The sequence below is a fragment of the Malaya genurostris genome, chromosome 3, assembly GCF_030247185.1.
Source record: "Malaya genurostris strain Urasoe2022 chromosome 3, Malgen_1.1, whole genome shotgun sequence".
Lineage (NCBI taxonomy): Eukaryota > Metazoa > Arthropoda > Insecta > Diptera > Culicidae > Malaya > Malaya genurostris.
Genome location: NC_080572.1, coordinates 210,002,671 through 210,016,365, shown reverse-complemented (window position 1 = coordinate 210,016,365; position 13,695 = coordinate 210,002,671). Strand labels below are relative to the sequence as shown.

The 13,695-nt window shown below is 35.2% G+C and overlaps 1 protein-coding gene across 1 annotated transcript in view; it reads left to right on the top strand.

The window, feature by feature from the left end:
- The window catches only part of LOC131436744 (cyclin-dependent kinase 14), a 437,597-nt gene that overhangs the window by 342,807 nt on the left and 81,095 nt on the right, over positions 1–13,695 (top strand). The gene's annotated exons all lie outside the window — the stretch shown is intronic.

The following is a 13,695-nucleotide window of genomic DNA, read 5'->3' as shown; positions in this document are numbered from 1 at the left end:
TGTTGTTCTAGTACTCTAGTAACTCCATGTTTACACGAAGGTATCTCGCATAACATCTCACGAAGATGTGCAGGTGCTAGTCTAGCCACAAGATTTTCGTTTCCCGTCTAGTGCGCATTTGTTTGTTTGTTTGCTCCAATAATCATTCTTACCGACTGCAGTACGCTTCGACATAGGTTCTGACACAACAGAACAAACAAACAGCACTCTCAAACGGAAAGCAAGCAAACAGAGTTTGCTTCACTTTTCGTACTACCGTTCTTGGAGTAGCGGTAACAAACTGTTGTTCTAGTTACCCAGCAATCTGGAAAAAAATTTCTCATATAATTACGTAAAATGATTAATGTATTTATAAGGAGTAAGATAATAATATGTTTTACTTTTCTTTAGAAGAATTTTAAACAGAACTCTCACGACAGTACGACAGCGATTAAAAAAAAGGTAACATGCAAATGTCATAGAAAGTTATTTGATACCAGATTAAGTTGGGATTTAATTCGTTCGGAATACTAGAGTTTTTATTTTTCAATTTTTAATCAGGTCTGTGCTTTCCATCTTCAAGCAGGAGAAATAAATAATGGAAATTAAGTTTTTGAAACTTCATCAGTTATTCGCCAGCGAGACAGACAAGCATATGGCAAAGTACATAGCATGCCTGCTTCCTAGCGCAAACAGCTCTCAAAGAAACCGTAAATTACCGACGAATAACTCAGACAACACATAGCGCCTGAGAAAAGAATGAAAATTATACCAATGATTTCCCCTCAACATGGGAGGGGCTGGTTTTGACTGAATTGGCTGAATTGATAACGTCGTACATTGAGGTAGTTTTGCTGCGTAGAATACTGAAACATCGAGCAAAGACATTAGTGACCCAATTTTCCTGTGTAGCATGAATTTATCTCGAATATAAGAGCCACCGAATGCATCGTCACATCAAATATAATGGGGAAACTTGGTGTCGTATGTATGATGCGGACGCTCGGTGGCTCAAACATAGCACCAAAATATTGCCTCAACGATCATAGTATGGATCCTAGTAGGAACGTTAATGCTTTTACATTGAAACACGAAGTGATGTGGAAACTTTTCCGTTTCAGTTGGCCCAATTTGTCTTTCAAATTCGTGAGCCATGCAAAATTACCATTGATGTTGAATTGTGTGAACAAAGTGAGGGTGAGATAATTTATTCCGTACAGTCATCGTGTTGTCAATAGTTATGGCATTACGTATTATTGTGATTTTGTTCGTGTTCAAGCTTCTGGGAGGGATGTTCAGATGTTCAACAAGGTCACGCTGCCATAGAAAACCGAAGTTCGTGCCGAACGTCTCGTAGCAGAGTTGTGAGTACGCTATATATTCTGGTTACGCGGGGTACAAAAAAAACAGAAGAACGAATCTCAGCGTTCAGCTTAGTATTACATAAAAACTTTGCATTTTCGCGAAAAGTTTGATTGAATAAATCATCTCTCTTTTTTATCTGAAAGCGAGAAGAATACTTGCATGGCTACAGTAACTATGCTGTAGCACAAACATGAAAGATTCAGATCCATGAAACACTGAAACTAAGATTAATTTGGTGAATGTTTCAGACTTAAAACGATTTAAAATTTAGTTGTTACAAAGTTTCGCAAACTTTTTAATGCATTCCTGTCTACTCAATGTAGAATTTAATAGTTCGTATCTAATGAGAAAACAACTTGTTGAAAGATGCATTCATAACAAGGCGTAACCCGGGTCAGTGTGAATACCAAGTGAAGACAAACCGATTTTTTCCCCTTATTTACCTTTTCCTTCAATTATTTCGGTACTATTCGGTAATCGTTATCACTTCTTATTTTCATATAATGTGATTAACACCATCATCTTTAGATCTGACGACACACTATTTTTTATAATAATTAGTGAAAATTTGATATAAAAGTTATCTATAGTAAATCTGTCGTTAGCCCGTAGGATCAATTGTAATGAAAATCTCATCTTACCTTTTCTTCTAATACAAGAGGAAATTACTTCAAATTTTAGAAAACCATGTTGCTATGGTGGAATATCATACTTTATGATATTTTATTACAGGATTCACTTGCTATGAAAATTTATTTACTTATCTCATTGTGTAATTAACGAAATCTATCAAAGTCTCTCTAAATGTTAACTCTATGAAAGTTATCCATTTTATTAATCTTTTGTAGGGAAACACAAAAAAAGTTGTCAAACTATTTTTAGAGTTTTGAGTTTGAAAGAAAATAATGTATCAAATAAAAAATCAAAATGGCGAAGGTGGCTGTGAAAATGTCTTCTTCCCATTCACAGAATGTCGTTCAAAGTTGAACTCTGAAACACACAAATGATGTATCATATCAAACAGACTTGTTCCCAGTGCTTCAAGCTCAAACACTACATGAATTTTCTAAATTTTGTCGATTTATAAATTTTCTAAATTCTTTCGTTAATTTTTTTTTTGTTTTCATACGTCTTAGTCCAAAAGTCTCTATTCAATATCCTACAAAATGAAAAAGGATGTCATGTCGGTTAGTTTGCTAGTACTTTTTAACAGTGGAACGGGATCTAGTAAACTCGCTTCAAAGCCATGGGTGAACGCTATTTAATTCGAAGAACTAAATCTTTGAAATCATTCGAAATTTGGATATGAGGATTTGAAATTACACAGAAAAAAATTTTGAGTTTTACAGGTGACATAATTCGACAAACGATACAATTTACAACTACCTAAATTTTCATATGACGCAATATGGATTTATATGTATCAATTATTCAACAAACAGATAAGTGCTTCTATGGTTCAGTCGAGTAACGGGTGAGCTTATGATCTAATGTTTCACTGTTCAAGTCGCGCTGCTATTATCGATCTTTTGTTTTTTTATTTCATTAGAATTGAAGCCATGTAATAGTCGAAACAAACAATTTCACATGTTCTTGAATATAAATTTGTGTGAAATAAGACGCTCCATTCATGTGCATCTTATAAAATGTACAATCACAAAATTGTTACGAACTGTGTATATTCTCGCTCAAAGCTACGAAAAAACAAAAACAAAATTGGTTGTCCATAGAATGATCCCCCTGAAGTATAAAGTACCTGGTAATTCTAACTTAGAGTAATAAACAATGAAGGATTTATTTATTTTGCTCATCTTGAACACTTTTATTCGTACTCAAAAAGAGAACAGATGAAAAAAGCCTGATTATAGAAATAGCAAAAGTGGAAATTTCCTTTGAATAATCTGGATTTAAAATTCAATTCCAGAATCCAAGGCCTGAATCGAGCTCCAGAATTCTGAAGCTGAAAGCTAAGCCAGGGTTTGGAAACGAAATGTGGGTCTGAGATCAGGATCTTGATTCTAGACCTAGACTTTGGAACTAAATTTCGGAAATGAATTCCGGACTTAGATCTCAATTTTGAAACTAAATTCTGGATCATAAATAGAGGCTCGGATCAGAATTCAGTTCCAAAATTTCTGTTCGGAACTTAATTAAGTTTCAGCATTCAGAACTTAATTAAGTTTCAGCATTCAGATTCATATAAACTGAAATTCTAGAATTTAAGACCGAAATCCAGGAACAGAACTCAGATCCAAAAGTAAATTGTATTTCCAGAATTCAGTCCCAAACTTTAGTGTATATGTTTGTATGTGACAAACAATGTCACTCGATTTTCTCAGAGATGGCGTGAACGATTATCACAAACTTAGATTCAAACGAAAGGTCTTATAGTCCCATAGATCGCTACTGAATTTTATTCCGATCCGACTTCCGGTTCCAGAATTACAAGGCAGTATGTGCAAATCTATGAGAAAAAGCGCACTCATTTTTCTCGAGAATTTCTTTACCGATTTTTACAAAGTAAGATGCATAAAAAAGGTCTTGAAATTCTTTAAAAAGTCCCAGAGAAGTTGATTCAGATCCGACTGCCGGTTCCGGTATTACAGTGCAATTATTGAATATTTTCAATTTCATGAGTATTTTTTCACAAGCGATGGCGAAACGAGATGCACATTTTTATAAGGTAACGGCTCCCTATTTCATCTGAGCTCCTATTTCCATCTCATCCCGTCACCTCATTACTTTGAACATGAATAATATTTTACAACCTACCTGAACCAAACTGTGAAATGTTTTAAAATGATTATAAAAGCTATTTTCACACTTTCCCATTGAAAGAAATGGTTTTAAATTCTTCGGTGATCGTTTTTTTTCATTTAAAATAAACTCACTTTTCATTTTAGAACACATTTTCGTCTCAAGATTTACAGTTCGTCATTTGTCTGATTATCTACTAATCGATTCGTCTCAAAACATGATCACTATTCCGCACAATTACACTACCATTGAATGCTGGATGACTTCATAATTAGTAATGTTCACTTGCCACTTGTTTAGTTAACGATAAAAAACTTAAAAAAATATCCGACAAGCAAAAAAAGTCTTCAAAAATATGAGATGAAAGTTTTTCACTTAGTTCACTTTATTGCGCTTTGTTTTCATCTCATTTGGTTTCGCAAAGTTGCCAAGTTATCTCATAATGTTACAAAATAAAAATTGTTTTTCTTCTTCAAATTATCATCAAAGAGTATGTTTTTGGTATCCGTGACATTAGTTTAATTATATTATTGATATTAATATTTCAATATCACTTCGCTTTCACATCTCATCCAAGTCAGTCGATAAAACAAAACCGCTTACGTTCGGGACAGAAGAAACCAAGTACAGTATAGTGTAGTGAGCAAAAGAACGATCTCGAAATGAGTGAACCAAACGAACAAAAGCTACCACCGACACGAAAGAATACAACTGTTGTTGACTTCAGGCAGTGCAAAATTCGACCTTCGATACGAGAACTTGAAGGTTTGCTTAAGGAGCAAATGCATCTTGACATTAAACGTGTGCATTTACTTCAATGCAATAAGACGAATAATGTTGTTTACATACAGTTTTATAAAGAGTTGGATGCAATTCAATTCGCAAAAGACAGCAACAATGTGCACTATGTGGAGCACGAGAACATTAGGTACAACATTCCAGTATATATGGATGATAGTGCTATAGAAGTGCGTGTGCATGATCTTCACTCAAGCGTCACCGATTCTTATATTCGCAAAACTATGTCCCAATACGGAGAGATTCTCTCAATCGAAAAAGAAAAGTGGAAGAATTCTTTCCCCGGTATTCTAAATGGCGTACGTTTATTACGCATACACTTGAAGAAGGCTATACCTTCTTATGTGATTTTCGGTCAAGATACAAGAATTCCGTGCAAATCACTTGTTACCTATGTCAATCAGATGGCCACATGTCAATATTGCCAAAAAACATGTGATAAACTGTACAAGGAGACAACTACACCAAAGGACAACGGTGCTTCCTTCAACCCCAACCCCAAGCAACCCCAGTACACCTGTGACAGCCACCAACAATAAATAAGCATCCCCTTCAACGAAACCATCAGTATCCCCTATAGAACAAAGTACACCAGCTGCAGTTAACAACTTACCCTCCAACCAACCAGCAATTGCAACCAATGTACATCTACAGCAACTAGCAACGAAAAGAAGACGGAAATCGACAACAATACCATCGATGCGGCAATGGATGACGAGACGAACCACGAACGAAGTGCCCCTCAATCCTCGCATGAGATAAACGGAAGCTCCTCTCCCCCTAGAATAAGGGTGACAACGAGATTGAACTCAAAAAAAAATATTTCAAAAATCGGCTCAATCTGCCACGTAAAGCTTGTACGCAAATAGGCCTGAATAAAATATCTTTTGAATAAAAAAAATTTAATGAAACTGTTTCGGCTTCGAATATTACCAGAAAGAGCGTGTTAAATACTATTGAAATAACCATTGTGGCAAATTTAGTAGCACTGGTTTCATTCCGCTATATGTCGACATAACGCTGTGAAGTGTGTGTGTTTCATCGGCTGTGCACAGAGATGCCAGATATTTTCATAGAAAATATGTATTACTTTGGATACAAAGTCTATATCTAATAAAATGGTGTTAATCATAATCAATTATTTGCATAAAAGATTTCCACTTTAACATGTGATTTGTCCGTTGATTAATAAACTTTTAAAGAATCACTGCAATCAAATACTAATAGATACACAGAGAGAAAAGTCTAATTTTTTACTTCTCACTTTTTATGAACCTGTACAAATCTGTAATGAATTTAGGAAATCTGTATAAAATCTGTACATTGATTTAAATCAGTATGCGAACGCAAAAATCTATTTAATACAGATAAATCTGTATAAATGGCATCTCTGGATCTGAATTTTGTTTTAAGAACGGCTAATGCCTAAAGAGTAACAATCCCGTTTTTGGTTTAATTTAAAGTTCACCAAATTAACTTTGCAATAAAATTTTAAATTTTAAGCAAAGGTAACGGAAACGACCGAAAATTTTTTAAACGTTGAAATGATTTCAAACTGGTTCTAAAAATATCGTGTGTTGTCCCATAGTTGGCATTAGGCCGTTTTTAAGAAGAATTCTGACATTTTGAACCTAAGAGTGTAATAATGGAGTATTTTGTTTTGATCGCTGTCGGCAATTGCTAATTTATAGGATGAATAGAGGACCAACGATAGGATGGATAAAAATCCATTGAGATGAAATTAGGAGCGAGTAGTGAACACATCATAAGTGTTTTTAGCTGTTTCATGAATATTAGTTAAATATTCAAGAAATGTGAATCCATTCTCAGCGTGAAGCAAGGCGAATGAAGCAGTAATATAAAAAAGTTATAGTGATTTTAGTGGCTAAATCGGGGTTTTGAGGCGAAGTTCTTACAAATGAGATGAAATAGAGAGGCTTTACCCTATAATTTTGGTTGGTGGCTTTTTGACTACTAGTGCCCGGCTTCCGCTTCCGAACGCACCGGTAATAGTAAATAAATGCTCTAAAAACGGAACTCACATCGATTTCTCAGTACGGTTAATCCGATTTTCACAAATCATGATTCAATTAAAGCTCTCAGTGTCTTAAAAGATACTGGGCAATTTCAACCAGATCCTACTTCCGGTTCCGAAATTATAGGGCAATGAGTATCAAAACTTTTAAACTTTTTAAAGAAGACCGGGGCTAAACCGCACACTTTTTGAAAATTGAAAAAAAAAATCCATTACAACCAGGTTCCTACTCAAGTTATCTCTACCGTTGTGTAGCTTCAACCTTCAACTGAAGAAAATTATTGACATTACAATCCTCAGTTTTTGCAATGATTAAGTGGAAACATATAATGGAGAAGCCAAATAAATGAGAAACTCACAGAAAAAATAATTTTTTGGAAAAAGATACGCGAACCTGCGTTCCTATGCATTCCGTGCATACGCGCTACCATTTCGCCACCTTATGCATGTGATAGACATGGCTATACCACACGACCGGGTTTGGTAAAGCGTACATCTAACATGATCTAAATCCGAGTCGCCTCACGACCGGTATCATATATTCAAACATCTTCTTTGTTCATCAGACAACAAACACTAGTCCTCTCGTTCTATACCTAGTCTTCCATTCAAACATTGGGTAGGAGAGTATATTTATAATCACTTGCTGATTTCTCAATTGTGCCAGTCACTGGCTAGTTATCGTCATAAAAATTTGCGTAAAATTACTTTTGAAATGATTTTGAAACTCAAATCCGCAACCTTCTGCTAGCAGGTGAAACCGTTCTGCCATTTGGAACATCCGTTCAAAGAAAATGATCTCGCCGATGACTCGCTATCCGAAGCATCGGCTCCATGCAATATCATAGAAATGCCATGGCGTATCATGGGAATTTTTTCGAGTGTTGTACTAACAATAAAAGTAACGTATCATAATAGCCTATCAATGTGGTAACCGAGCAGCATTCAATATCCGAGTCGGCCGCACGTTGACGTCTGGTCTACTCAAAACTAGATTTCTAGTTAGGTCAGAACGAGCGACAACATGGTCACACAAACCTAAGTGCTTAGGTCGTTTTTCATTTGCGTCCACCGAATAGTACTGCGAAAATTATTATTCAATTAGGAGGATGATTTTTATGAATAACAGTCTTATAACTTAAAGTTGAGCAAAAATGCAAAACCTCTAATCGGAGAAAACCAGAAGTAGTAGAGTCTCTGGGAATAAATGCTACACACTGAACAACGAAATTAAAAAGTGATATACTTCAATCTTTGTTTTAATTGAAAAGATTTATTATCCTTAAGTGAACTCAAGAACAAATGATCCGGTCTGATTTATCCGATAAAAGCACGCACGTTCTTCCACGGTCATTCACCATATCCATCTTATTTTCCTGGATATACGTTGTGCTTCTATCAAAATTCTATTCGGCTGAAGAAAGCCTGTTACTGTAGTTTCTTCCGCCTAATTAATAAGATTAGCGAAGACAGGCTCTTGATGTTAATTATTTTGATCTTCCCACCTACCAAGCACTCGCTGCGACTGATCGGAATGGCAGCAAATTTCTGGAAGGCTAGCTACCTACTTACTTTCGCGATAATGTTCTGTGTTCTACGATGGTACTTTGCTCCTATTTGATTAATTGTTGTCGAGTGCTTATTAGGCAAAATTATGGTTGACGTTTTCTGGTTGTAGCTGAAATCTGCGCGACCAACATGGAAATCAATTTTCGTTTCGTCAAACATCTTCTACAGAAGCACCAAAACCTCAATAGTATTTGCAATCCACTTTTGACGTCTTCGTCAAATTTTGTACGTCCGAATGCATACACCAGTCTTGCAAATGTTTGTGTTTGTTTGTGCATCTCTGTTCGGAACTGAATTAATGGAATACAGCAGGTACATTTCCATTTCCGAGACGTTTCAAAGAAGTTACACGGAAATCTTGGAAAAAGCTTTTACTTCACTGTTTCAGTTCCTTTTCACATTGCTCGATGAGGATGGGCGTTTTGCGTGTTGTGTTACCTTGGCTGAATGTGCAAACAAATTAAGCTGAGTGAATTTCTTGCGCTAAAATTGTTAGACAAATATTTGAACGTTTTTCTTCGGTGTGCAGTTACAGTATCGCATCGTGGTTGTTTTAGTCGATTAAATCGATTCTCGCGCTGCGGAAATAGCACTTGACACAGTTGGCAAGCACATTGTCGGCGCAATAAAACCGCACGTAGAATAAATAACTTGGCGTGCGTTATCTTTTTGTGCCAACGTGATCGTGTGGTCTTCGCTTGCTGGAATAACCCTGCTACAAGAACCCTTTCATCCTAAGGATCAAGAGTAATTGCGTGAGAAGAAAAGTTTTGTTGGTATACGCGCAGACAAAATGTCCCCTAGCATAGAGATTAAATTAACATTGTTTAAGGTTATTGTACCGATAGTCATCTCATTTGTAGATGTTACTTTGCGAATTTAATCAACGATTATTCCAGAAATTAACAGTAGTTATGATGGCAAAATCAGGATCGACTTTCTCCGATTTGAAAAAAATGTGTACACGTCCTCGGAATGGTAAACCATTAACTTTTCACGGATCGAGAAATCTATTCGACTCAAGACTAATATTCAAATAGACGAATGAATTTGTTTATATTTGCTTTCTCTTCAAATCGTAGTAACTCAAAAAGTTGTGCAAAGATGGCGTACAAGGAGAAGTTAAGGGAATTCACTTCAAAAAGATTATACATTGAAAAAATATTTTCAATATTTAGAAAAAAAAATTTAATCCACCTAGTGGTGTAACGATGCGTTTCTCAGATTACTTATATATTCAAAAATATCACTGGAAGATTCCGTCAAGAAATTTTTTTCAATCTTGAATAAAATAAGAAACTTACTTTGGGTATGAACTAACATAACCTTTTCAAGTTGTAAAAAGTTATTTCAAGTTAATAAGAATTTTTCTTTATTTTGCATCGCCGCACTAAATGGCTAAACACATTTTACCCTATAGATCTAAAACCGGAAGTCGAACCAGGATTAAACTAAAAAGCAACCTATGAGACTATAGGAACTTTTATTTGAACCAGTTTGTGAGAATTGATCAAATCATCTGTGAGAAAATTGAGAGAGTCTCGTTTTACAGTTTTTAACCACTATTTCCGGTACTTTTGGCACCGGGAACTTTGAACCTGTATAACTGAAGTCGGTTCGTTCAGTAAGTAACTAATATAGCTTACAAATTGAATCAGTTTTGAACCAAATCTAGAATTTTACTCTTTTTTGCATCGTCGCTCCAAATGACGGTGTGAATTTTTAAACACACTTAACCCTATGAAAGCATGATGGAATTCACTAACTATCCATGGAACTATGAGATTTTTTATTTTATGAGTGACATTTTGTGACACATACTCACACCCATACACACATACATAATTGAATAAAAAATTTTCAGATCTACTAATTTTTCACCTGAAAAATTTAGATTTAAATATGGCAACCATGCACGCTATACGAAATTGGACAAAGTACGCTGCGAGCAGAGCAAAGCCGCACGTACCGACGCGTACCAATTTTGCATTGTCATTTTGAATGACGATTTGAATGTTCTGACACTCATCGTGCTATAATTTCGGAACCGGAAGTCGGATCTAAATGAAATTGAAATGTATATTTTAGGACAATGAGAACTTTAAATTGAATCATGTTTCGTGAAAATCGGTGCAACCGTCGCTGAGGAATCGAAGTGAGTTTTTCGAGCTTTTCAAAGTAGTTTTATATATTCACTAACTAACAAGATCTGCGTCCTAGATGAATTTGGCAGTAAGTTTAAAAAAAATGTGCACTTCGTTTCGCTATCGCTTGTAAAAAAATAATCATGAAATTGAAAATTTTCACTAATCGCACTGTAATACCTGTACTGGAAGTCGGATCTGTATCAACTTTTCGGAGTTTTTTTTAAAGAATTTCAGGACCTTTTATTTGCTACTTAGATTGTAAAAATCGGTTTGAAATTTTTCATAAATTTGCACATATTTTCTTGTAATTCCAGAACCGGAAGTCGGATCCAAATGAATTTCAAGAAAATTGTATGAGATCATAGGACCTTTCATTTGATTCTAAGTTTGTGATAATCGGTTCTGCCATCTCAGAGAAAATTGAGTTACATTATTTGTCACATACACATATGCATACATACATACACACATACACACACAGACATTTTGTGATCTCGGTGAACTGAGTCGAATGGCATATGACACTCGACACTCTGGGCCTCGGTTGTAAAATCGGTTTTCACAGCGATTGCATAGCCTTTCTATATGAGAAAGGCAAAAACCAATAAAAATTCAACAATAAAATTTTTTCGTCATATTTTATTCTATACTGGTTTTTTTACCGAAATTTGATTAGTGTCATTCAAAAAACTAAAAAGTTACTGCTGAAACAGTTTACATCAATTCACAAAGCTTTTGATAAAAAAATAGTCGATTGAACACCGAAATACATTTTTACAGATTAAATGCAATAAATTTGCTTATAGAGATTTCCTAAGTGGAGCCGTTCTCGAGGTATTTGGATATGAAATTTAAAAAGCTCAAATTTTTTTAAATTACGCCGGATTTCATTAAAGTGTTCAAAAACTTGTAGAACTATTGTGCCAATAGCAGGGTTTGGAAGAAATGAAGCAGTGAAGATGAGCATACATGCTTCACGGCGTATGATATTCATGAATATACCTGCTTTATGAACCATGTCGCTTTTGAAGAAACGTGAACCTTGTTGCTTTATTGGAATGGCTGTCCATGCACGAGAGTGGAAGAGAGCAAACGATATTCACCCCTACTACTGTTTTTCCTTCTCACGGTTTCTCAATATTCACGGGGCTAGAAAGTGACGAAGATTATATATTCAGTTTTCGCTAACAGACTGATGACTGGCTCTTAACTGTCGAATCGCTATTCAGCAGGAACTTGATTTACAGAAGTAACAAGAGTGCAGGAGCTAGTTTCTCTATAACACCCAGCAAACGAAGCGTTTGTTCGTTTGCAGTATTTGCTGAGATCACCAGATCGCCATTGCTAATTGCTGCACTCCTGCTACTTGTGCTTCTTATATTCAAGTATAACTAAGAATTCTCACCCTCTATTAACTTGACACGAATTAAATAAGTGATATGCAACAGTTTTCGTGGCAAAAAGTCATCAATAACATCCGTTCGCGCTCGGAGAGCCATTCATCAGTCTGTTAGCGAAAACTGAATATATAATCTTCATCACTTCCTAGCTCCGTGAAGATTGTTAGCTTGCAGTTAAATATTTTGTGAGAAGAACGACGCTCAAACCAACGAGAGAGAAAATTTTAATCACGGCTTCTGTGCTTTCTTAAGACTCTAACACCAGCACACTGTACCATCTGTGCATATATGGAATAAATGTGCTTCCACTAGCGTTTTGTTTGTGTGGTTCTTTTTGGATGGAAAGGCGTCCTCTTTGTGAGCGGTGGATTTGTTCATTCACAATGCAATGGAAACTATATATTCATTCACCGGTGAATTAATATTCCGAACCCTGGCCAATAGTCATCTCATTAGTAGTGCCACTATGTTATTTTACCGATTACTCGACTACGAATCAAAGAACTGCGATAAAATCGAATACAATATCTTTGCTTCGACCCTGAAAAGCAATACACTCAGGTCTTTTTTATGCGTTTTTTTTACGCGACTTTTTTATGCGAATTTTCAGAGTTATGCGGTTTTTTTTATGCGAAGTTTCAGAGTTATGCGGTTTTTTTATGCGAATTTTCAGAGTTATGCGGTTTTTTCATGCGGTACGTAAATTCGCATAAAAAAGACATCAGTGTACTGCCGAAAAAGTAGTTCGAACATTGTTCAATGCTGCTGTTATAGCGACACGAAACTTCGAAGCGAATGCTCCTAATTTCATTTTAATCTTGAAGTCAATCTTTCGAACAGAGACAACAGATCTCACTCTAACTAATGGTTTTCGTATATGAGATGACTGATGGAGCTGAGATGAGTGGGGGTGCCGTTACCCTACATTAATGATTTTCAAGAGGATTTTGTACGAAATCAAACTTAAAAAAAATGCACTGGAAAAAAGTGGAATGTTATTTCCTCTAACCTGAAAATTATTCGAAAAAAAACTGAAAATACTTACACATCTTGAATTTTTATTGCAATATTTTTAGTTTGAACGTAACATTTGATTAGTGTCTTTTTAAAAATTAATAAGTTACAACTAGAGCAGTATAAAGATACCTGTTAAATTTCAAGTGTTTAAAAAGTCATTTAAACATCAGACCATGATTTTAAAGGCTCAAGAGCAATACATTTGCTTATGGTAATTTTTCTCCTAGAAGTAACCGTTCCTGAAATATTTAAACACGAAATTCAAAGTACTAAGATGTTCGTTTAATTGCGTTATTTTAACAAATTTTATTTGGAATTAGACTTTTTAAACAAACGCAAATAATCGAAAACCGTAGCTCCTCGATTTTCATATCTAGATATGTGGATGAAAGTCACTAAGTGTTGCTCTCAAGTTGTGAAATCATACTCTGGTGTTTGATTGAAGAACTCGAAGTTTTGTGAATTCTTGTAAATTGTTCCAACTGTAAATTCGTTTTTGAAAAGACACTGAACTTATTTGAAAAGACACTAAGCTAATTAAAAATATTTAATTTTTTTTATTGTTTTCTCATTGAATGAAAAAAACACCAACTTTTTTTTAGTGAATAATTTGTTAAGAGATTTGAAG